A 27,024-nucleotide genomic window follows, 5' to 3' on the forward strand; every position below is an offset into this window, starting at 1 on the left:
TTGCCCGGTGTGCCATCCCCGCACTACACAAGCACGTGTCCCAAAACATCTGCCGTGCCCTCAACAATGCAGTTACTGGGAGAGTCCACCTGACAACGGACACGTGGACAAGTGCTTGTGGCCTGGGACGGTACATCTCCCTGACGGCACACTGGGTAAACATAGTGGAAACTGGGACACAGTCGGACCTTGGGACGGAACACATCCGCCCCACACCGAGGATTGCTGGCCCAATGTCAGTCAGAGTTGCCCCCACAGTGTACAGCTCTTGCGCATCATCCTCCTCCTCCTCCTCATGTTCAGCCTCCTTCTCAGATATCACCACATCAGTTACAAGCTGGAATCACTGCAGTACTGCCTCCGCCAAGCGGCAACAGGGTGTGCTGTAACTCATAAGTAGAGATGAGCGTTGTTCGACTAGAACTGTTCGCCAATCTCAAATTCGAGCTGTTTTGGGCGGTGTTCGAGTTGTTCGACGAACCCGAACGATTTGCAAAAAATTCGGCTGTTCGAGGTTATGTTCGATAACTGTTCGTGCACCAAAAGCGTGTCCTGCATGTCTGGCGCTATTTAGAGCACCAATCATGCAGGGATTGTCTGCCATTCACTGTAATGCCACAGCCATGGTGGTTGTGGCATTACAGTGATTGCCCAAATCGATGGGAACAGTGCCAACAGTGAAACATGAAAAGCCGGCAATTCATCAGCGGCATACACCGATACCCGACAATTTAGAACCGAAAGAATAGAGCTTCACACATAGATTAGATAGATAGAAACATGTCAGTCACATATATATGAAGTACAGTGACAGTGTTGATTACTGTACTTGTCATTTAGTGTAAAGGATTTATCAAAAAAAATAATAGTGTTTTCATGCACCGTCTCTTTAAAAAAGCCAGCCGGCAATTCAGCAGCGGTACCCGACAATTTATAACAGACAGAATAGAGCTTCACACATAGATTAGATAGATAGAAACATGTCAGTCACACATATAAGAAGCACAGTGACAGTGTTGCTTACTGTACTTGTCATTTAGTGTAAAGGATTTATAAAAAAAAATAATAGTGTTTTCATGCACCGTCTCTTTAAAAAAGCCGGACGGCAATTCAGCAGCGGTACCTGACAATTTATAACAGACAGAATAGAGCTTCACACATAGATTAGATAGATAGAAACATGTCAGTCACATATATATGAAGTACAGTGACAGTGTTGATTACTGTACTTGTCATTTAGTGTTAAAATAAAGGATTTATTTAAAAAAAAATTGGCGTGGGGTTCCCTGTAATTTTAGTCTCTAGCGGAGGTTAAGCAGACGGCTGGGGCAGATGTTTGAAGCCTGGGAAGGGGGTAATACCCACGGAGCTTCCCAGGCTACTAATATCAGCCCCCAGCGGAATACCTAGCCTTTACTAGCTATTAAAATGGGGGACCCCCCAAAAAAATGACGTGGGGTCCACCCTATTTTAATAGCTAGCAAAGGCTAGGCAGACAGCTGGGGGCTGATATTAATAGCCCAGGAAGGGTTCCATGAATATTGGCCCCCTCCCAGGCTAGAAACACCAGCCGTCAGCCGCCCCAGAAATGGCGCATCCTTAGGATGCGCCAATTCTGGCACTTAGCCTCGCTCTTCCCACTGCCCTGTAGCGGTGGCAGTGGGGTAATAGGGCTGGGGTTGATGTCAGCTTCTAATGCCAGCTGACATCAAGCCCAGGTTAGTAATGGAGAGGCGTCTATAAGACACCCCCATTACTAACCCCATAGTCAAAGTTAAAAGAAAACACAAACACCCAGAATAAAGTCCTTTAATTGAAATAAAGACACATTCCTTTATTGTTCTAAATTAAACCATACTTACCATCACGCCCATTAAAGCTGAAGCCAACGATCTCCTGCAATAAAAGAAAAATAATAAAGCAACCTCATCCTTACCTTTCCATGGTTCCCGCGACAGCTTCAGCTCTGCTACATCGAGATAACAGGCTGGACCGCAGCAGAACGCTGCCATCCAGCCTGTCATCCCGCAGACACTGAGAAGCGCAGGCATGCTTGCGCTCCTCAGTGTCTGGCTGTGACGGCATAAAGATGAGACGAGTTCATGTCCAATGAACTCGGCGCACCTCATGCACGTCACTGACAGCGTGGGAGAATTCTCACGCTGTAGCGCTGAGTGCAGGAGAATTTGTCAGTGTCAGTGACGTGCATGAGGTGAGCTGAGATCATTGGACATGAATGAGCTCACCTCATGCACGTCACTGACAGCGTGGGAAAATTCTCCTGCACTCAGCGCTACAGCGTGAGAATTCTCCCACGCTGTCAGTGACGTGCATGAGGTGCGCCGAGATCATTGGACATGAACTCGTCTCATCTTTATGCCGTCACAGCCAGACACTGAGGAGCGCAAGCATGCCTGCGCTTCTCAGTGTCCGCGGGATGACAGGCTGGATGGCAGCTTTCTGCTGCGGTCCAGCCTGTCATCTCGATGTAGCAGAGCTGAAGCTGTCGTGGGAACCATGGAAAGGTAAGGATGAGGTTGCTTAATTATTTTACTTTTATTGCAGAAGACATTGGCTTCAGCTGGAATGGGCGTGATGGTAAGTATGGTTTAATTTAGAACAATAAAGAATTGTGTGTTTATTTCAATTAAAGGACTTTATTCTGGGTGTTGTGTTTTTTTAAATACTTTACTAGAAATTCATGGTGGTCATGTCTAATATTGGCGTGACCCCATGAATTTCGGGCTTAGGGCCAGCTGATAATGCCAAGCTGGCCTTAACCCCTTTATTACCCAGTGAGCCACCGCACCAGGGCCCTGGATGAGTTGGGTACAGCGCCAGAAGATGGCGCTTCTATGAACGCGCCATTTTCTGGGGCGGCTGCGGACTGCAATTTGCAGCGGGTGGGGCCCAGAAAGCTTGGGCCTCCCTGCGCTGCGGATTCCAGCTCCCAGCTGCCTAGTTGTACCTGGCTGGGCACAAAAATAGGGCGAAGCCCCACGCATTTTTTTTTTAAATTATTTCATGAAATTCATGGAATAATTAAGAAAAAAAGGGCTTCCCTATATTGTTGTGTCCAACCAGGTACAAATAGGCAGCTGGTGGTTGGGGGCAGCCCGTCCCTGCCTGCTGTACCTGGCTGGACACAAATATAGTGCGAAGCCCCACGTCAATTTTTTTTTAATTATTTCATGAAATAATTTTTTTAAAAAAGGGCTTCCCTATATTGTTGTGTCTGGCCAGGTACAAATAGGCAGCTGGAGGTTGGGGGCAGCCCGTTCCTGCCTGCTGTACCTGACTGGACACAAATATAGGGCGAAGCCCCACGTCAGTTTTTTTTAAATTATTTCAGGAAATTCATGAAATAATTTAAAAAAAATTGACATGGGGCTTCGCACTATATTTGTGTCCAGCCAGGTACAGCAGGCAGGAACTGGCTGCTCCCAACCACCAGCTGCCTATTTGTACCTAGCCGGACACAACAATATAGGGAAGCCCTTTTTTTCTTAATTATTCCATGAATTTCATGAATTTAAAAAAAAAATACGTGGAGCTTCGCCCTATTTTTGTGTCCAGCCAGGTACAACTAGGCAGCTGGGGGCTGGAATCTGCAGCGCAGGGAGGCCCAAGCTTTCTGGGCCCCACCCGCTGCAAATTGCAGTCCGCAGCCGCCCCGGAAAATGGCGCGTTCATAGAAGCGCCATCTTCTGGCGCAGTACCCAACTCATCCAGGGCCCTGGTGCGGTGGCTCACTGGGTAATAAAGGGGTTAAGGCCAGCTTGGCATTATCAGCTGGCCCTAAGCCCGAAATTCATGGGGTCACGCCAATATTAGACATGACCACCATGAATTTCTAGTAAAGTATGCCTGCGCTTCTCAGTGTCTGCGGGATGGCAGCGTTCTGCTGCGGTCCAGCCTGTCATCTCGATGTAGCAGAGCTGAAGCTGTCCTGGGAACCATGGAAAGGTAAGGATGAGGTTGCTTTATTATTTTTCTTTTATTGCAGGAGATCGTTGGCTTCAGCTGGAATGGGCGTGATGGCAAGTATGGTTTAATTTAGAACAATAAAGAATTGTGTCTTTATTTCAATTAAAGGACTTTATTCTGGGTGTTTGTGTTTTTTTTTTTAACTTTGACTATGGGGTTAGTAATGGGGGTGTCTTATAGACGCCTCTCCATTACTAACCTGGGCTTGATGTCAGCTGGCATTATAAGCTGACATCAACCCCAACCCTATTACCCCCTGCCACCGCACCAGGGCAGCGTGGAAGAGCGAGGCTAAGTGCCAGAATTGGTGCATCCTATGGATGCGCCATTTCTGGGGCGGCTGACGGCTGGTGTTTCTAGCCTGGGAGGGGGCCAATATTCATGGCTCCCTTCCTGGGCTATTAATATCAGCCCCCAGCTGTCTGCCTAGCCTTTGCTAGCCATTAAATTAGGGGGGACCCACGTCATTTTTTTTGGGGGGGGTCCTCCATTTTAATAGCTAGTAAAGGCTAGGTATTCAGCTGGGGGCTGATATTAGTAGCCTGGAAAGCTCCGTGGGTATTACCCCCTTCCCAGGCTTCAAACATCTGCCCCAGCTGTCTGCTTAACCTCCGCTAGAGACTAAAATTACGGGGAACCCCACGCCAATTTTTTTTAATAATAAATCCTTTATTTTAATACTAAATGACAAGTACAGTAACCAACACTGTCACTGTACTTATTATATATGTGACTGACATGTTTCTATCTATCTAATCTATGTGTGAAGCTCTATTCTGTCTGTTATAAATTGTCGGGTACAGATGCTGAATTGCCGGCCGGCTTTTTTAAAGAGACGGTGCATGAAAACACTATTATTTTTTTTAATAAATCCTTTGCAGTAAATGACAAGTACAGTAAGCAACACTGTCACTGTACTTCATATATATGTGACTGACATGTTTCTATCTATCTAATCTATGTGTGAAGATCTATTCTGTCTGTTATAAATTGTCGGGTACCGCTGCTGAATTGCCGGCCGGCTTTTTTAAAGAGACGGTGCACGAAAACACTATTATATTTTTTAATAAATCCTTTACACTAAATGACAAGTACAGTAAGCAACACTGTCACTGTACTTCGTATGTATGTGGCTGACATGTTTCTATCTATCTAATCTATGTGTGATTCTCTATTCCTTCTATTCTAAATTGTCGGGTTCAGATGCTGAATTGCCGGCCGGCTTTTTTAAAGAGACGATGCATGAAAACACTATTATTTTTTTTAATAAATCCTTTGCAGTAAATGACAAGTACAGTAAGCAACACTGTCACAGTACTTCATATATATATGTGACTGACATGTTTCTATCTATCTAATCTATGTGTGAAGCTCTATTCTGTCTGTTATAAATTGTCGGGTACCGCTGCTGAATTGCCGGCCGGCTTTTTTAAAGAGACGGTGCACGAAAACACTATTATATTTTTTAATAAATCCTTTACACTAAATGACAAGTACAGTAAGCAACACTGTCACTGTACTTCATATATATGTGACTGACATGTTTCTATCTATCTAATCTATGTGTGATGCTCTATTCCTTCATGTCTAAATTGTCGGGTACCGGTGTATGCCGCTGTTGAATTGCCGGCCGGCTTTTTTAAAGAAAGCGTCTTCTGAGCAGTTTGTGAGCTTTTGGACACCTTTGAAGGTGTTTTCTATGTGTTCCTATGTGTTTTTGTTTGCCTGCCATTGGTTTTAACGGTGTTCGACGGTGTTCTAAGGTGTTCGACGAACAGTTCGACGAACAGTTCCTCGAACATCCCGGTGTTCGACGAACCGAACCGAACCCGAACACTACGGGGGTGGCTCAACACTACTCATAAGTAGAGATGAGCGGTGTTCGACTAGAACTGTTCGCCAATCTCAAATTCGAGCTGTTTTGGGCGGTGTTCGAGTTGTTCGACGAACCCGAACGATTTGCAAAAAATTCGGCTGTTCGAGGTTATGTTCGATAACTGTTCGTGCACCAAAAGCGTGTCCTGCATGTCTGGCGCTATTTAGAGCACCAATCATGCAGGGATTGTCTGCCACTCACTGTAATGCCACAGCCATGGTGGTTGTGGCATTACAGTGATTGCCCAAATCGATGGGAACAGTGCTCACAGTGAAACATGAAAAGCCGGCAATTGATCAGCGGCATACACCGGTAACTGACAATTTAGAACCGAAAGAATAGAGCTTCACACATAGATTAGATAGATAGATACATGTCAGTCACACATATAAGAAGCACAGTGACAGTGTTGCTTACTGTACTTGTCATTTAGTGTAAAGGATTTATCAAAAAAAATAATAGTGTTTTCATGCACCGTCTCTTTAAAAAAGCCGGCCGGCAATTCAGCAGCGGTACCTGACAATTTATAACAGACAGAATAGAGCTTCACACATAGATTAGATAGATAGAAACATGTCAGTCACATATATATGAAGTACAGTGACAGTGTTGATTACTGTACTTGTCATTTAGTGTAAAGGATTTATTAAAAAAAATAATAGTGTTTTCATGCACTGTCTCTTTAAAAAAGCCGGCCGGCGATTCAGCATCAGTACCCGACAATTTAGAAGCATCACACATAGATTAGATAGATAGAAACATGTCAGTCACATATATAATAAGTACAGTGACAGTGTTGGTTACTGTACTTGTCATTTAGTATTAAAATAAAGGATTTATTATTAAAAAAAATTGGCGTGGGGTTCCCCGTAATTTTAGTCTCTAGCGGAGGTTAAGCAGACAGCTGGGGCAGATGTTTGAAGCCTGGGAAGGGGGTAATACCCATGGAGCTTCCCAGGCTACTAATATCAGCCCCCAGCTGAATACCTAGCCTTTACTAGCTATTAAAATGGAGGACCCCCCCAAAAAAAATTACGTGGGTCCCCCCTAATTTAATAGCTAGCAAAGGCTAGGCAGACAGCTGGGGGCTGATATTAATAGCCCAGGAAGGGTTCCATGAATATTGGCCCCCTCCCAGGCTAGAAACACCAGCCGTCAGCCGCCCCAGAAATGGCGCATCCATAGGATGCGCCAATTCTGGCACTTAGCCTCGCTCTTCCCACTGCCCTGTAGCGGTGGCAGTGGGGTAATAGGGTTGGGGTTGATGTCAGCTTATAATGCCAGCTGACATCAAGCCCAGGTTAGTAATGGAGAGGCGTCTATAAGACACCCCCATTACTAATCCCATAGTCAAAGTTAAAAGAAAACACAAACACCCAGAATAAAGTCCTTTAATTGAAATAAACACACAATTCTTTATTGTTCTAAATTAAACAATACTTACCATCACGCCCATTCCAGCTGAAGCCAACGATCTCCTGCAATAAAAGAAAAATAATAAAGCAACCTCATCCTTACCTTTCCATGGTTCCCAGGACAGCTTCAGCTCTGCTACATCGAGATAACAGGCTGGACCGCAGCAGAACGCTGCCATCCAGCCTGTCATCCCGCAGACGCTGAGAAGCGCAGGTATGCTTGCGCTCTGCAGTGTCTGGCTGTGACGGCATAAAGATGAGACGAGTTCATGTCCAATGAACTCGGCGCACCTCATGCACGTCACTGACAGCGTGGGAGAATTCTCACGCTGTAGCGCTGAGTGCAGGAGAATTTGTCAGTGTCAGTGACGTGCATGAGGTGAGCTGAGATCATTGGACATGAATGAGCTCACCTCATGCACGTCACTGACAGCGTGGGAAAATTGTCCTGCACTCAGTGCTACAGCGTGAGAATTCTCCCACGCTGTCAGTGACTTGCATGAGGTGCGCCGAGTTCATTGGACATGAACTTGTCTCATCTTTATGCCGTCACAGCGAGACACTGAGGAGCGCAAGCATGCCTGCGCTTCTCAGTGTCCGCGGGATGACAGGCTGGATGGCAGCTTTCTGCTGCGGTCCAGCCTGTCATCTCGATGTAGCAGAGCTGAAGCTGTCGTGGGAACCATGGAAAGGTAAGGATGAGGTTGCTTAATTATTTTACTTCTATTGCAGAAGACATTGGCTTCAGCTGGAATGGGCGTGATGGTAAGTATGGTTTAATTTAGAACAATAAAGAATTGTGTGTTTATTTCAATTAAAGGACTTTATTCTGGGTGTTGTGTTTTTTTAAATACTTTACTAGAAATTCATGGTGGTCATGTCTAATATTGGCGTGACCCCATGAATTTCGGGCTTAGGGCCAGCTGATAATGCCAAGCTGGCCTTAACCCCTTTATTACCCAGTGAGCCACCGCACCAGGGCCCTGGATGAGTTGGGTACAGCGCCAGAAGATGGCGCTTCTATGAACGCGCCATTTTCTGGGGCGGCTGCGGACTGCAATTTGCAGCGGGTGGGGCCCAGAAAGCTTGGGCCTCCCTGCGCTGCGGATTCCAGCTCCCAGCTGCCTAGTTGTACCTGGCTGGGCACAAAAATAGGGCGAAGCCCCACGCATTTTTTTTTTAAATTATTTCATGAAATTCATGGAATAATTAAGAAAAAAAGGGCTTCCCTATATTGTTGTGTCCAACCAGGTACAAATAGGCTGCTGGTGGTTGGGGGCAGCCCGTCCCTGCCTGCTGTACCTGGCTGGACACAAATATAGTGCGAAGCCCCACGTCAATTTTTTTTTAATTATTTCATGAAATAATTTTTTTAAAAAAGGGCTTCCCTATATTGTTGTGTCTGGCCAGGTACAAATAGGCAGCTGGTGGTTGGGGGCAGCCCGTTCCTGCCTGCTGTACCTGACTGGACACAAATATAGGGCGAAGCCCCACGTCAGTTTTTTTTTAATTATTTCAGGAAATTCATGAAATAATTAAAAAAAAATTGATGTGGGGCTTCGCACTATATTTGTGTCCAGTCAGGTACAGCAGGCAGGAACTGGCTGCTCCCAACCACCAGCTGCCTATTTGTACCTAGCCGGACACAACAATATAGGTAAGCCCTTTTTTTCTTAATTATTCCATGAATTTCATGAATTTAAAAAAAAATACGTGGAGCTTCGCCCTATTTTTGTGTCCAGCCAGGTACAACTAGGCAGCTGGGGGCTGGAATCTGCAGCGCAGGGAGGCCCAAGCTTTCTGGCCCCACCCGCTGCAAATTGCAGTCCGCAGCCGCCCCGGAAAATGGCGCGTTCATAGAAGCGCCATCTTCTGGCGCTGTACCCAACTCATCCAGGGCCCTGGTGCGGTGGCTCACTGGGTAATAAAGGGGTTAAGGCCAGCTTGGCATTATCAGCTGGCCCTAAGCCCGAAATTCATGGGGTCACGCCAATATTAGACATGACCACCATGAATTTCTAGTAAAGTATGCCTGCGCTTCTCAGTGTCTGCGGGATGGCAGGCTGGATGGCAGCGTTCTGCTGCGGTCCAGCCTCTCATCTCGATGTAGCAGAGCTGAAGCTGTCCTGGGAACCATGGAAAGGTAAGGATGAGGTTGCTTTATTATTTTTCTTTTATTGCAGGAGATCGTTGGCTTCAGCTGGAATGGGCGTGATGGTAAGTATGGTTTAATTTAGAACAATAAAGAATTGTGTCTTTATTTCAATTAAAGGACTTTATTCTGGGTGTTTGTGTTTTTTTTTTTAACTTTGACTATGGGGTTAGTAATGGGGGTGTCTTATAGACGCCTCTCCATTACTAACCTGGGCTTGATGTCAGCTGGCATTATAAGCTGACATCAACCCCAACCCTATTACCCCCTGCCACCGCACCAGGGCAGCGTGGAAGAGCGAGGCTAAGTGCCAGAATTGGCGCATCCTATGGATGCGCCATTTCTGGGGCGGCTGACGGCTGGTGTTTCTAGCCTGGGAGGGGGCCAATATTCATGGCTCCCTTCCTGGGCTATTAATATCAGCCCCCAGCTGTCTGCCTAGCCTTTGCTAGCTATTAAATTAGGGGGGACCCACGTCATTTTTTTGGGGGGGGGTCCTCCATTTTAATAGCTAGTAAAGGCTAGGTATTCAGCTGGGGGCTGATATTAGTAGCCTGGGAAGCTCCGTGGGTATTACCCCCTTCCCAGGCTTCAAACATCTGCCCCAGCTGTCTGCTTAACCTCCGCTAGAGACTAAAATTACGGGGAACCCCACGCCAATTTTTTTTAATAATAAATCCTTTATTTTAATACTAAATGACAAGTACAGTAACCAACACTGTCACTGTACTTATTATATATGTGACTGACATGTTTCTATCTATCTAATCTATGTGTGAAGCTCTATTATGTCTGTTATAAATTGTCGGGTACAGATGCTGAATTGCCGGCCGGCTTTTTTAAAGAGACGGTGCATGAAAACACTATTATTTTTTTTAATAAATCCTTTGCAGTAAATGACAAGTACAGTAAGCAACACTGTCACTGTACTTCATATATATGTGACTGACATGTTTCTATCTATCTAATCTATGTGTGAAGCTCTATTCTGTCTGTTATAAATTGTCGGGTACCGCTGCTGAATTGCCGGCCGGCTTTTTTAAAGAGACGGTGCACGAAAACACTATTATATTTTTTAATAAATCCTTTACACTAAATGACAAGTACAGTAAGCAACACTGTCACTGTACTTCATATATATGTGGCTGACATGTTTCTATCTATCTAATCTATGTGTGATTCTCTATTCCTTCTATTCTAAATTGTCGGGTACAGATGCTGAATTGCCGGCCGGCTTTTTTAAAGAGACGGTGCATGAAAACACTATTATTTTTTTTAATAAATCCTTTGCAGTAAATGACAAGTACAGTAAGCAACACTGTCACAGTACTTCATATATATGTGACTGACATGTTTCTATCTATCTAATCTATGTGTGAAGCTCTATTCTGTCTGTTATAAATTGTCGGGTACCGCTGCTGAATTGCCGGCCGGCTTTTTTAAAGAAAGCGTCTTCTGAGCAGTTTGTGAGCTTTTGGACACCTTTGAAGGTGTTTTCTATGTGTTCCTATGTGTTTTTGTTTGCCTGCCATTGGTTTTAATGGTGTTCGACGGTGTTCTAAGGTGTTCGACGAACAGTTCGATGAACAGTTGCTCGAACATCCCGGTGTTCGACGAACCGAACCGAACCCGAACACTACGGGGGTGGCTCAACACTACTCATAAGTAGAGATGAGCGGTGTTCGACTAGAACTGTTCGCCAATCTCAAATTCGAGCTGTTTTGGGCGGTGTTCGAGTTGTTCGACGAACCCGAACGATTTGCAAAAAATTCGGTTGTTCGAGGTTATGTTCGATAACTGTTCGTGCACCAAAAGCGTGTCCTGCATGTCTGGCGCTATTTAGAGCAAAAATCATGCAGGGATTGTCTGCCACTCACTGTAATGCCACAGCCATGGTGGTTGTGGCATTACAGTGATTGCCGAAATCGATGGGAACAGTGCTCACAGTGAAACATGAAAAGCCGGCAATTCATCAGCGGCATACACCGGTACCCGACAATTTAGAACCGAAAGAATAGAGCTTCACACATAGATTAGATAGATAGAAACATATCAGTCACACATATAAGAAGCACAGTGACAGTGTTGCTTACTGTACTTGTCATTTAGTGTAAAGGATTTATCAAAAAAAATAATAGTGTTTTCATGCACTGTCTCTTTAAAAAAGCCGGCCGGCAATTCAGCATCTGTACCCGACAATTTATAACAGACAGAATAGAGCTTCACACATAGATTAGATAGATAGAAACATGTCAGTCACATATATATGAAGTACAGTGACAGTGTTGATTACTGTACTTGTCATTTAGTGTAAAGGATTTATTTAAAAAAATAATAGTGTTTTCATGCACTGTCTCTTTAAAAAAGCCGGCCGGCAATTCAGCATCTGTACCCGACAATCTGGAATAGAAGGAATAGAGAATCACACATAGATTAGATAGATAGAAACATGTCAGTCACATATATATGACGTACAGTGACAGTGTTGATTACTGTACTTGTCATTTAGTGTTAAAATAAAGGATTTATTTAAAAAAAAATTGGCGTGGGGATCCCCATAATTATAGGCTCTAGCGGAGGTTAAGCAGACGGCTGGGGCAGATGTTTGAAGCCTGGGAAGGGGGTAATACCCACGGAGCTTCCCAGGCTACTAATATCAGCCCCCAGCGGAATACCTAGCCTTTACTAGCTATTAAAATGGGGACCCCCCAAAAAAATGACGTGGGGTCCCCCCTATTTTAATAGCTAGCAAAGGCTAGGCAGACAGCTGGGGGCTGATATTAATAGCCCAGGAAGGGTTCCATGAATATTGGCCCCCTCCCAGGCTAGAAACACCAGCCGTCAGCCGCCCCAGAAATGGCGCATCCTTAGGATGCGCCAATTCTGGCACTTAGCCTCGCTCTTCCCACTGCCCTGTAGCGGTGGCAGTGGGGTAATAGGGTTGGGGTTGATGTCAGCTAATAATGCCAGCTGACATAAAGCCCAGGTTAGTAATGGAGAGGCGTCTATAAGACACCCCCATTACTAACCCCATAGTGAAAGTTAAAAAAAACCCACAAACACCCAGAATAAAGTCCTTTAATTAAAATAAAGACACATTCCTTTATTGTTCTAAATTAAACCATACTTACCATCACACCCATTCCAGCTGAAGCCAACGATCTCCTGCAATAAAAGAAAAATAATAAAGCAACATAATCCTTACCTTTCCATGGTTCCCACGACAGCTTCAGCTCTGCTACATCGAGATAACAGGCTGGACCGCAGCAGAAAGCTGCCATCAAGCCTGTCATCCCGCAGACACTGAGAAGCGCAGGCATGCTTGCGCTCTGCAGTGTCTGGCTGTGACGACATCCAGATGAGCCGAGGTCATGTCCAGTGAACTCGGCGCCCCTCATGCAAGTCACTGACAGCGTGGGAAAATTCTCCTGCACTCAGCACTTCAGCGTGAGAATTCTCCCACGCTGTCAGTGACATACATGAGGTCAGCTGAGTTCATTGGACATGAATGAGCTCACCTCATGCACGTCACTGACAGCGTGGGAGAATTCTCACGCTGTAGCGCTGAGTGCAGGAGAATTCTCCCACGCTGTCAGTGACGTGCATGAGGTGCGCCGAGTTCATTGGACATGAACTTGTCTCATCTTTATGCCGTCACAGCGAGACACTGAGGAGCGCAAGCATGCGTACTCTTCTCAGTGTCTGCGGGATGACAGGCTGGATGGCAGCTTTCTGCTGCGGTCCAGCCTGTCATCTCGATGTAGCAGAGCTGAAGCTGTCGTGGGAACCATGGAAAGGTAAGGATGATGTTGCTTTATTATTTTTCTTTTATTGCAGGAGATCGTTGGCTTCAGCTGGAATGGGCGTGATGGTAAGTATGGTTTAATTTAGAACAATAAAGAATTGTGTCTTTATTTCAATTAAAGGACTTTATTCTGGGTGTTGTGTTTTTTTAAATACTTTACTAGAAATTCATGGTGGTCATGTCTAATATTGGCGTGACCCCATGAATTTCGGGCTTAGGGCCAGCTGATAATGCCAAGCTGGCCTTAACCCCTTTATTACCCAGTGAGCCACCGCACCAGGGCCCTGGATGAGTTGGGTACAGCGCCAGAAGATGGCGCTTCTATGAACGCGCCATTTTCTGGGGCGGCTGCGGACTGCAATTTGCAGCGGGTGGGGCCCAGAAAGCTTGGGCCTCCCTGCGCTGCGGATTCCAGCTCCCAGCTGCCTAGTTGTACCTGGCTGGGCACAAAAATAGGGCGAAGCCCCACGCATTTTTTTTAAAAATTATTTCATGAAATTCATGGAATAATTAAGAAAAAAAGGGCTTCCCTATATTGTTGTGTCCAACCAGGTACAAATAGGCTGCTGGTGGTTGGGGGCAGCCCGTCCCTGCCTGCTGTACCTGGCTGGACACAAATATAGTGCGAAGCCCCACGTCAATTTTTTTTTAATTATTTCATGAAATAATTTTTTTTTAAAAAGGGCTTCCCTATATTGTTGTGTCTGGCCAGGTACAAATAGGCAGCTGGTGGTTGGGGGCAGCCCGTTCCTGCCTGCTGTACCTGACTGGACACAAATATAGGGCGAAGCCCCACGTCAGTTTTTTTTAAATTATTTCAGGAAATTCATGAAATAATTTAAAAAAAATTGATGTGGGGCTTCGCACTATATTTGTGTCCAGTCATGTGACTGACATGTTTCTATCTATCTAATCTATGTGTGATTCTCTATTCCTTCTATTCTAAATTGTCGGGTACAGATGCTGAATTGCCGGCCGGCTTTTTTAAAGAGACAGTGCATGAAAACACTATTATTTTTTTTAATAAATCCTTTACACTAAATGACAAGTACAGTAATCAACACTGTCACTGTACTTCATATATATGTGACTGACATGTTTCTATCTATCTAATCTATGTGTGATGCTCTATTCCTTCATGTCTAAATTGTCGGGTACCGGTGTATGCCGCTTCTATGAACGCGCCATTTTCTGGGGCGGCTGCGGACTGCAATTTGCAGCGGGTGGGGCCCAGAAAGCTTGGGCCTCCCTGCGCTGCGGTTTCCAGCTCCCAGCTGCCTAGTTGTACCTGGCTGGGCACAAAAATAGGGCGAAGCCCCACGCATTTTTTTTTTAAATTATTTCATGAAATTCATGGAATAATTAAGAAAAAAAGGGCTTCCCTATATTGTTGTGTCCAACCAGGTACAAATAGGCAGCTGGTGGTTGGGGGCAGCCAGTCCCTGCCTGCTGTACCTGGCTGGACACAAATATAGTGCGAAGCCCCACGTCAATTTTTTTTAAATTATTTCATGAAATAATTTTTTTAAAAAAGGGCTTCCCTATATTGTTGTGTCTGGCCAGGTACAAATAGGCAGCTGGTGGTTGGGGGCAGCCCGTTCCTGCCTGCTGTACCTGACTGGACACAAATATAGGGCGAAGCCCCACGTCAATTTTTTTTAAATTATTTCAGGAAATTCATGAAATAATGAAAAAAAAATTGATGTGGGGCTTCGCCTTATATTTGTGTCCAGCCAGGTACAGCAGGCAGGGACGGGCTGCTCCCAACCACCAGCTGCCTATTTGTACCTAGCCGGACACAACAATATAGGGAAGCCCTTTTTTTCTTAATTATTCCATGAATTTCATGAATTAAAAAAAAAAATACGTGGAGCTTCGCCCTATTTTTGTGTCCAGCCAGGTACAACTAGGCAGCTGGGGGCTGGAATCTGCAGCTCAGGGAGGCCCAAGCTTTCTGGGCCCCACCCGCTGCAAATTGCAGTCCGCAGCCGCCCCGGAAAATGGCGCGTTCATAGAAGCGCCATCTTCTGGCGCTGTACCCAACTCATCCAGGGCCCTGGTGCGGTGGCTCACTGGGTAATAAAGGGGTTAAGGCCAGCTTGGCATTATCAGCTGGCCCTAAGCCCGAAATTCATGGGGTCACGCCAATATTAGACATGACCACCATGAATTTCTAGTAAAGTATTTAAAAAAAACACAACATCCAGAAAAAAGTCCTTTAATTGAAATAAACACACAATTCTTTATTGTTCTAAATTAAACCATACTTACCATCACGCCCATTCCAGCTGAAGCCAATGATCTCCTGCAATAAAAGTAAAATAATAAAGCAACATCATGCTTACCTTTCCATGGCTCCCACGACAGCTTCAGCTCTGCTACATCGAGATGACAGGCTGGACCGCAGCAGAACGCTGCCATCCAGCCTGTCATCCCGCAGACACTGAGAAGCGCAGGCTTGCTTGCGCTACTCAGTGTCTGGCTGTGACGGCATCCAGATGAGCCGAGGTCATGTCCAATGAACTCGGCGCACCTCATGCACGTCACTGACAGCGTGGGAAAATTCTCACGCTGAAGCGCTGAGTGCAGGAGAATTTTCCCACGCTGTCAGTGACGTACATGAGGTGAGCCGAGTTCATTGTCGGCTCATCTGGATGCCGTCACAGTCAGACACTGAGGAGCGCAAGCATGCCTGCGCTTCTCAGTGTCTGCGGGATGACAGGCTGGATGGCAGCGTTCTGCAGGTCCAGCTTGTCATCTCGATGTAGCAAAGCTGAAGCTGTCCTGGGAACCATGGAAAGGTAAGGATGAGGTTGCTTTATTATTTTTCTTTTATTGCAGGAGATCGTTGGCTTCAGCTGGAATGGGCGTGATGGTAAGTATGGTTTAATTTAGAACAATAAAGAATTGTGTCTTTATTTCAATTAAAGGACTTTATTCTGGGTGTTTGTGTTTTTTTTTAACTTTGACTATGGGGTTAGTAATGGGGGTGTCTTATAGACGCCTCTCCATTACTAACCTGGGCTTGATGTCAGCTGGCATTATAAGCTGACATCAACCCCAACCCTATTACCCCCTGCCACCGCACCAGGGCAGCGTGGAAGAGCGAGGCTAAGTGCCAGAATTGGCGCATCCTGTGGATGCGCCATTTCTGGGGCGGCTGACGGCTGGTGTTTCTAGCCTGGGAGGGGGCCAATATTCATGGCACCCTTCCTGAGCTATTAATATCAGCCCCCAGCTGTCTGCCTAGCCTTTGCTAGCTATTAAATTAGGGGGGACCCCACGTCATTTTTTTGGGGGGGGTCCTCCATTTTAATAGCCAGTAAAGGCTAGGTATTCAGCTGGGGGCTGATATTAGTAGCCTGGGAAGCTCCGTGGGTATTACCCCCTTCCCAAGCTTCAAACATCTGCCCCAGCTGTCTGCTTAACCTCCGCTAGAGACTAAAATTATGGGGAACCCCACGCCAATTTTTTTTAATAATAAATCCTTTATTTTAATACTAAATGACAAGTACAGTAACCAACACTATCACTGTACTTATTATATATGTGACTGACATGTTTCTATCTATCTAATCTATGTGTGAAGCTCTATTCTGTCTGTTATAAATTGTCGGGTACAGATGCTGAATTGCCGGCCGGCTTTTTTAAAGAGACGGTGCATGAAAACACTATTATTTTTTTTGAGAAATCCTTTACACTAAATGACAATTACAGTAAGCAACACTGTCACTGTACTTCATATATATGTGGCTGACATGTTTCTATCTATCTAATCTATGTGTGATTCTCTATTCCTTCTATTCTAAATTGTCGGGTACAGATGCTGAATTGCCGGCCGGCTTTTTTAAAGAGACGGTGCATGAAAACACTATTATTTTTTTTAATAAATCCTTTGCAGTAAATGACAAGTACAGTAAGCAACACTGTCACTGTACTTATTATATATGTCACTGACATGTTTCTATCTATCTAATCTATGTGTGAAGCTCTATCTTTCTGTTCTAAATTGTCGGGTACCGCTGCTGAATTGCCGGCCGGCTTTTTTAAAGAGACGGTGCATGAAAACACTATTATATTTTTTAATAAATCCTTTACACTAAATGACAAGTACAGTAAGCAACACTGTCACTGTACTTCATATATATGTGACTGACATGTTTCTATCTATCTAATCTATGTGTGATGCTCTATTCCTTCATGTCTAAATTGTCGGGTACCGGTGTATGTCGCTGCTGAATTGCTGGCCGGCTTTTTTAAAGAAAGCGTCTTCTGAGCAGTTTGTGAGCTTTTGGACACCTTTGAAGGTGTTTTCTATGTGTTCCTATGTGTTTTTGTTTGCCTGCCATTGGTTTTAACGGTGTTCGACGGTGTTCTAAGGTGTTCGACGAACAGTTCTACGAACAGTTCCTCGAACATCCCGGTGTTCGACGAACCGAACCGAACCCGAACACTAAGGGGGTGGCTCAACACTACTCATAAGCTTAAGTGAGAAACCTCACACTGCTTGTGAGTTGTGGACATCTGTGAATGAGCAGGCAGATCTGTGGCTGAGACTGCTGAACCTACATCCAGGCATGGTCGTGTGTGACAATGGCCATAACCTGGTGGCGGCTCTGAGGCGAGGCAAGATCACACAAGTACCATGCCTGTCTCATGTGCTTAACCTCGTGGTTCAGCGGTTTCTTAAATCATACCCCGAGTTGCCAGATCTGCTGGTCAAAGTAAGCCGCCTGTCAGCTCATTTTCGCAAGTTAGCTACAGCCTCCCCCGCCCTTGCTGTGTTGCAGCAGTGTTTGCAGCTTCCGTCACACCGACTGGTGTATGTTGTCCCCACACATTGGAACTCTCTCCTCCACATGTTGCAAAGGATTTGTGAGCAGTTGTGGAGTACCAGTCTTGCCCATTACCAGTCTAGCACGCATGGCTGACTTTATGTTACGCTGCCTTAACTGTGACCCTTGCGTTGTCAAAATGTTGGGTGACAGTCATTACTGGTTGGTGACACTTTTAGACCCCCGCTACAAGGAGAACTTTCACTCTCTTATTCCTGAGGTGGAGAGGCCTACAAAAATGGGGCAGTACCAGAAGGCCCTTGCTGCAGAACTGTTAAAAAAAATTCCCATCTGAACACGCTAGCAGCAGAGGTCACAGTTCGTTGCCCAACCAAGGCATACGTGCGAGAGAGATGAAACTCCAATCCAGCAGAGGCAGGGGAACACTGTCAACGTTCTGGGACAGTTTTCTCAGATCCTCCCTTCGGACAGACCCTGAGGCGCGGGGTACTCTCACAAGGAGTGGAAAGTTTCAAAAGATGGTGAGGGAGTACCTTGCCGACCGTCCAGCGTCCTCCGTGATTCCTCTGTGCCTTTTAATTATTGGGTATCCAAGCTGGACACTTGGAGTGTACTCGCTCTGTACGCCTTGGAGGTCATGGCCTGCCCTACCGCTAGCATGTTATCAGAGCATGTTTTTAGTGCTGCTGGGGAAATTATAACTGATAAGCGCACTCGCTTGTCAACTGACAATGCTGACAAGCTGACCCTTATAAAAATGAACAAGGGCTGGATTAGGCCAGACTTCTCATCACCACCAAATGACAGCAGAGTAACAAAGTCAAATCTACTGTGTTATTTCGGGAGGTGTATTCACATGCACCGCTTCACACCCACACATGGGTATACGCTTCTTCATTTCGGCAGTTTTATGTTCTTCTCCTTATCCTCAGCCTATACCACTATACCACCAGGGTGACCATGGTCTGTGTTGCCATTATTGAAAGTTCTTCCATCCTTATTTTTGTCAGCTTTTGCTTTTAAGGCATAAGCAAAGACTGTGGGAGACCCATTCCCCAATAATGGAAATAATATTTTTAAGATGCTGTACTGTAGGGCTCTTGTTAGCTCCACCACTCTTCCAAGGGGCATTAAAACCATCTTGTTAAGCTACTGTGACCTCCACATCTCTTCCATGGGGCATTAATATTGTCTTCTTACTCCACTGTAACCTCCACCACATTTGCAAAGGGCATTAAAACCGTCTTGTTAAGTTACTGTGACCTCCACGTCTCTTCCAAGGGGCATTAAAACTGTCTTGTTAAACCACTCTGAACTCAACAGCTCTCCCAAGGGGCATTAAAACCGCCTTGCTAAACTACTGTGACATCCACGTATCTTCCACGGGGCATTGATATTGTTTTTTTATTCCACTGCGACCTTCACCACTCTTCCAAGGGGTGTTAAAACCGTTTTGTTAAGCTACTGTGACCTCCACGTCTCTTCCATGGTGCATTGATATTGTCTTTTTATTCCACTGTAACCTCCACCACTTTTCCAAAGGGCATTAAAACCGTCTTGTTAAGCTACTGTGACCTCCACGTCTCTTCCAAGGGACATTAAAACTGTCTTGTTAAACCACTCTGAACTCCACAGCTCTTCCAATGGGCTTTAAAACCGTCTTGTTAAGCTACTGTGACCTCCACGTATCTTCCACGGGGCATTGATATTGTCTTTTTATTCCACTGCGACCTCCACCACTCTTCCAAGGGGCATTGATATTGTCTTTTTATTCCACTGCGACCTCCACCACTCTTCCAAGGGGCATTAAAACCATTTTGCTTAGCTACTGGGATCTGCACGTCTTCTACAAGGGGCATTAAAACCGTCTTGTTTAACCACTCTGAACTCCACAGCTCTTCCAAGGGGCATTAAAACTGTCTTGTTAAGCTACGTCTTGTTTAACCACTCTGAACTCCACAGCTCTTCCAAGGGGCATTAAAACTGTCTTGTTAAGCTACTTTGACCTCAACATCTCTTCCACGGGGCATTGCTATTGTCTTTTTATTCCACTGCGACCTCCACCACTCTTCCAAGGGGAGTTAAAACAGTCTTGTTAAGCTACTGTGACCTCCACGGGGCATTGATATTGTCTTTTTATTCCACTGCGACCTCCACCACTCTACCAAAAGGCATTGATACTGTCTTTTTATTCCACTGCGTACTCCACCACTCTTCCAAGGGGCATTAAAACCATCTTGTTAAGCTACTGTGACCTCCATGTCTCTTACATTGGGCATTGATATTGTCTTTTTATTCCACTGTAACATCCACCACTTTTCCAAGAGGCATTATAACCATCTTGTTAAACTACTGTGACCTCCACGTCTCTTCCAAGGGGCATTAAAACAGGCTTATTAAACCACTCTGAACTCCACAGCTTTTCCAAGGGGCATTAAAACGGTCTTGTTAAACTACTGTGACCTCCATGTCTCTTCCACGGGGCATTGATATTGTCTTTTTATTTCACTGAGACCTCCACCACGCTTCCAAGGGGAGTTAAAACCGTTTTGTTAAGCTACTGAGACCTCCACGTATCTTCCACGGGGCATTGATATTGTCTTTTTATTCCACTGCGACCTCCACCACTCTTCCAAGGGGCATTATAATCATTTTGTTTAGCTACTGGGATCTCCACGTCTTCTCCAAGGGGCATTAAAACCGTCTTGTTAAACCACTCTGAACTCCACAGCTCTTCCGAGGGGCATTAAACCGTCTTGTTAAGCTGCTGTGACCTCAAGGTCTCTTCCCCGGGGCATTACTATTGTCTTTTTATTTCACTGCGACCTCCACCACTCTTCCAAGGGGCGTTAAAACCGTCGTGTTAAGCTACTGTGACCTACAAGGGGAATTGATATTGTCTTTTTATTCCACTGCGACCTGCACCACTCTTCCAAAAGGCATTGATATTGTCTTTTTATTCCACTGTAACCTCCACCACTCTTCCAGGGGGCATTGATATTGTCTTTTTATTCCACAGCGTCCTCCACCACTCTTCCAATGGGCATTAAAACCGTCTTGTTTAGCTAATGGGATCTCCACGTCTTCTCCAAGGGGCATTAAAACTGTCTTGTTAAACCACTCTGAACTCCACAGCTCTTCCAAGGGGCATTAAAACCGTCTTGTTAAGTACTGTGATATCCACGTCTCTTGCACGTGGCATTGATATTGTCTTTTTAGTCCACTGCGACCTCCACCACTCTTCCAAGGGGCAATAAAACCATCTTGTTAAGCTACTGTGACCTCCACATCTCTTCCACGGGGCATTGATATTGTCTTTTTATTCCACTGCGACCTCCACCACTCTTCCAAGGGGCATTAAAACCTTCTTGTTAAGCTACTGTGACCTCCACGTCTCTTCCACGGGGCATTGATATCGTCTTTTTATTCCACTGCGACCTTCAAGACCCTTCCAAGGGGCATTGATATTGTCTTTTTATTCCTCTGCTAACTCCTCCACTCTTCCAAGGGGCGTTAAAAACGTTTTGTTTAGCTACTGGGATCTCCACGTCTCTTCCACGGGGCATTGATATCGTCTTTTTATTCCACTGCGACCTCCAAGACCCTTCCAAAGGGCATTGATATTATATTTTTATTCCACTGTGACCTCCACCACTCTTCCAAGGGGCATTGGTATTGTCTTTTTATTCCACTGCGAACTCGACCACTCTTCCAAGGGGCATTTAAACCGTTTTGTTTAGCTACTGGGATCTCCACGTCTTCTCAAAGTGGCATTAAAACCGTCTTGTTAAACCACTCTGAACTCCATAGCTCTTCCAAGGGGCATTAAAACCGTCTTCTTAAGCTACTGTGACCTCAACGTCTCTTCCATGGGGCATTGCTATTGTCTTTTTATTCACTGCGACCTCCACCACTCTGACAAGGGGCGTTAAAACCGTCTTGTTAAACTAATGTGACCTACACGGGGCATTGATATTGTCTTTTTATTCCACTGCGACCTCCACCACTCTTCCAAAAGGCATTGATATTGTCTTTTTATTCCTCTGCGAACTCCACCACTCTTCCAAGGAGCATTAAAACCGTATTGTTAAGCTACTTTGATCTCCACGTCTCTTCCACGGGGCATTGATATTGTAATTTTATTCCACTGTAACCTCCACCACTCTTCCAAGGGGCATTGATATTGTCTTTTAATTCCACTGCGAACTCCACCACTCTTCCAAGGGAAATTAAAACCATCTTGTTTGGCTACTGGAAACACCACATCTTCTCCAAGGGGCATTAAAACTGTCTTGTTAAATCACTCTGAACTCCACAGCTCTTCCAAGGAGCATTAAAACCATCTTGTTAAGCTACTGTGATCTCCACGTCTCTTCCACGTTACATTGATATTGTCTTTTTATTCCACTGTAACCTCCACCACTCTTCCAAGGAGCATTAAAACCATCTTGTTAAAATACTTTGACCTCCACGTCTGTTCCACGGGCAATTGATATTGTTTTTTTATTCCACTGCGACCTCCACCATTCTTCCAAGAGGCATTAAAACCGTCTTGTTAAGCTACTGTGACCTCCACATCTCTTCCACGGGGCATTGATATTGACTTTTTCTTCCACTGCGACCTCCACCACTCTTCCAAGGGGCATTAAAACCTTCTTGTTAAGCTACTGTGACCTCCACGTCTCTTCCACGGGGCATTGATACTGTCTTTTTTTTCCACTGTGACCTACACCACTTTTCCAAGGGGCGTTAAAACCGTCTTGTTAAGCTACTGTGACCTCCACATCTTTTCCACGGGGCATTGATATTGTCTTTTTATTCCACTGCGACCTCCACCACTCTTCCAAGGGGCATAGATATTGTCTTTTTATTCCACTGCAACCTCCATCACTCTTTCAAGGGGCATTCATATTGTCTTTTTATTCCACTGCAACCTCCACCACTCTTCCAAGGGGCATTAAAACCGTTTTGTTTAGCTACTGGGATCTCCACGTCTTCTCCAAGGGGCATTGAAATCGTCATGTTAAGCTGCTGTGACCTCCACGGGGCATTGATATTGTCTTTTTAATCCACTGCGACTTCCATCACTCTTACAAAAGGCATTGATATTGTCTTTTTATTCTACTGCGAACTCCACCACACTTCCAAGGAGCATTAAAACCGTCTTGTTAAGCTACTGTGATCTCCACGCCTCTACCACAGGGCATTGATATTGTCTTTTTATTCCAATGTAACCTCCACCACTCTTCCAAGGGGCATTGATATTGTCTTTTTATTCCACTGCGACCTCCACCACTTTTCCAAGGGGCATTAAAACCGTCTTGTTAAACCACTCTGAACTCCACAGCTCTTCCAAGGGGCATTAAAACCATCTTGTTAAACTACTGGGTTGAACTAGATGTACTTAGTCTTCCTTCAACCTTAAAAACTATGTATGTTACTGTGACCTCCATGTCTCTACCAAGGGGCATTAAAACCGTCTTGTTTAGCTTCTGGTATCTCCACGTCTACTCCAAGGGTCATTAAAACTGTCTTGTTAAACCACTCTGAACTCCACAGCTCTTCCAAGGGGCATTAAAACCGTCTTGTTAAGCTACTATGATTTCCACGTCTCTTCCACGGGGCATTGATATTGTCTTTCTATTCCACTGTAACCTCCACCACTCTTCCAAGGGGCATTAAAACCGTCTTGTTAAGCTACTGTGACCTCCACGTCTCTTCCACGGGGCATTGATTTTGTCTTTTTATTCCACTGCGACCTCCACCACTCTTCCAAGGGGCATTGATATTGCCTTTTTATTCCACTGCGACCTCCACCACTTTTCCAAGGGACATTAAAACCGTCTTGTTAAGCTTCTGTGACCTCCACGTCTCTTCCAAGGGGCATTACAACCGTCTTGTTAAACCACTCTGAACTCCACAGCTCTTCCAAGGGGCATTAAAACCATCTTGTTAAACTACTGTGACCTCCACCTCTATATCAAGGGGCATTAAAAACGTCTAGTTAAACCGCTCTGACCTCCACAGATCTTCCAAGTGGCATTAATATCGTCTTGTAAAGCTACTGTGACCTCCGCGTCTCTTTCACAGGGCATTTATATTGTCTTTTTATTCCACTGCGACCGCCACTACTCTTCCAAGGGACATTAAAAGTGGCTTGTTAAGCTTCTCTGACTTCCTCGTCTCTTCCACGGGGTAATGATATTGTCTTTTTATTCCACTGCGACCTCCACCACTCTTCCAAGGGGCATTGATATTGTCTTTGTATATTACTGCGACCTCCACCAATCTTCCAAGGGTCATTAAAACCGTCTTGTTAAGCTACTGTCACCTCCACGTCTCTTCCATGGGGCAATGATATTGTCTTTTTATTCCACTGCAACCTCCATCACTCTTCCAAGGGGCATTCATATTGTCTTTTTATTCCACTGCAACCTCCAACACTCTTCCAAGGGGCATTGATTTTGTCTTTTTATTCCACTGCGACCTCCACCACTACTCCAAGGAGCATTAAAACCGTCTTGTTTAGCTACTGTGATTTCCACGTCTCTTCCAAGGGGAATTAAAACCGTCTTGTTAAACCACTCTTAACTCCACAGGTCTTCCAATGGTCATTAAAACCATCTTGTTAAGCTACTGTGACCTCCACGTCTCTTCCAAGGGGCAATTTTATTGTCTTTTTATTCCACTGAGACCTCCACCACTCTACCCAGGGGCATTAAAACCGTCTTGTTAAGCTACTGTGGCCTACACGGGGCATTGATATTGTCTTTTTATTCCACTGCGACCTCCACTACTCTTCCAAAAGGCATTGATATTGTCTTTTTATTCCTCTGCGAACTCCACCACTCTTCCAAGGAGCATTAAAACCGTATTATTAATCTACTTTGATCTCCACGTCTCTTCCACGGGGCATTGATATTGTATTTTTATTCCACTGTAACCTCCACCACTCTTGCAAGGGGCATTGATATTGTCTTTTTATTCCATTGTGACCTCCACCACTCTTCCAAGGGAAATTAAAACCATCTTGTTTAGCTACTGGGAACACCACGTCTTCTCCAAGGGGCATTAACACTGTCTTGTTAAACCACTCTGAACTCCACAGCTCTTCCAAGGGGCATTAAAACCATCTTGTTAAGATACTGTGACCTCCACGTCTGTTCCATGGGCAATTGATATTGTTTGTTTATTCCACTGCGAACTCGACCATTCTTCCAAGGGGCAATAAAACCGTCTTGTTAAGCTACTGTGACCTCTACATCTCTTCCACGGGGCATTGATATTGTCTTTTTCTTCCACTGCGACCTCCACCACTCTTCCAAGGGGCATTAAAACCTTCTTGATAAGCTACTGTGACCTCCACGTCTCTTGCACGGGGCATAGATATTGTCTTTTTATTCCACTGCAACCTGCACTACTCTTCCAAGGGGCATTAACATTGTCTTTTTATACCACTGCGACCACGATCATACTTACAAGGGGCATTAAAACCATCTTGTTAAGCTACTGTGACCTCCACATCTCTTCCACGGGGCACTGATGTTGTCTTTTTATTTCACCACTCTTCCAAGGGGCATTAAAACCATCTTGTTAAGCTACTGTGATCTCCACGTCTTTTCCACGTGACCTTGATATTGTCTTTTTATTCCACTGTAACCTCCACCACTCTTCCAAGGGGCATTAAAATCATCTTGTTAACCTACTGTGACCTCCACGTCTGTTCCTCGGGCCATTGATATTGTTTTTTATTCCACTGTGAACTCCACCATTCTTCCAAGGGGAAATAAAACCGTCTTGTTAAGCTACTGTGACCTCCACATCTCTTCCACGGGGCATTGATATTGCGTTTTTCTTCCACTGCGACCTCCACCACTCTTCCAAGGGGCATTAAAACCTTCTTGTTATGCTACTTTGACCTCCACGTCTCTTCCACGGGGAATTAATATTGTCTTTTTATTCCACTGCGAACTCCACCACTCTTCCAAGGGGCATTGACATTGTATTTTTATACCACTGCGACCACGATCATACTTACAAGGGGCATTAAAACCGTCTTGTTAAGCTACTGTGACCTCCACATCTCTTCCACGGGGCATTGATATTGTCTTTTTATTCCACTGTAACCTCCACCACTCTTCCAAGGGGCATTAAAACAGCTTTGTTAAGCTACTGTGACCTCCACGTCTCTTCTAAGGGGCATTAAAACTGTCTTTTTAAACCAGTCTGAACTCCACAGCTCTTCTAATGGGCATTAAAACCATCTATTTAAGCTACTGTGACCTCCACGTCTCTTCCACGTGGCATTGATATTATCTTTTTATTCCACTGTGACCTACACCACTTTTCCAAGGGGCGTTAAAGCCGTCTTGTTAAGCTACTGAGACTTCCCAGTCTTTTCCATGGCCCATTGATATTGTCTTTTTATTCCACTGCGACCTCCACCACTCTTCCAATGGGCATTGATATTGTCTTTTTATTCCACTGCAACCTCCATCTCTCTTCCAAGGGGTATTCATAATGTCTTTTTATTACACTGCGACCTCCACCACTCTTCCAAGGGGCATTAAAACAGTTTTGTTTAGCTACTGGGATCTCCACATCTTCTCCAAGGTGCATTGAAACCGTCATGTTAAGCTACTGTGACCTCCACGGGGCATTGATTTTGTCTTTTTAATCCACTGCGACCTACACCACTCTTAGAAAAGGCATTGATATTGTCTTTTTATTCCACTGCGAACTCCACCACTCTTCCAAGCATCATTAAAACCGTCTTGTTAAGCTACTGTGATCTCCACGCCTCTTCCACGGGTCATTGATATTGACTTTTTATTCCACTGTAACCTCCACCACTCTTCCAAGGGGCATTGATATTGTATTTTTATTCCACTGCGACCTCCACCACTTTTCCAAGAGGCATTAAAACCGTCTTGTTAAGCTTCTGTGACCTCCACGTCTCTTCCAAGGGGCATTACAAACGTCTTGTTAACCCA

This window comes from Phyllobates terribilis, unplaced genomic scaffold, assembly GCF_046119375.1.
Source record: "Phyllobates terribilis strain yellow unplaced genomic scaffold, ASM4611937v1 Scaffold_193__1_contigs__length_3613616, whole genome shotgun sequence".
Lineage (NCBI taxonomy): Eukaryota > Metazoa > Chordata > Amphibia > Anura > Dendrobatidae > Phyllobates > Phyllobates terribilis.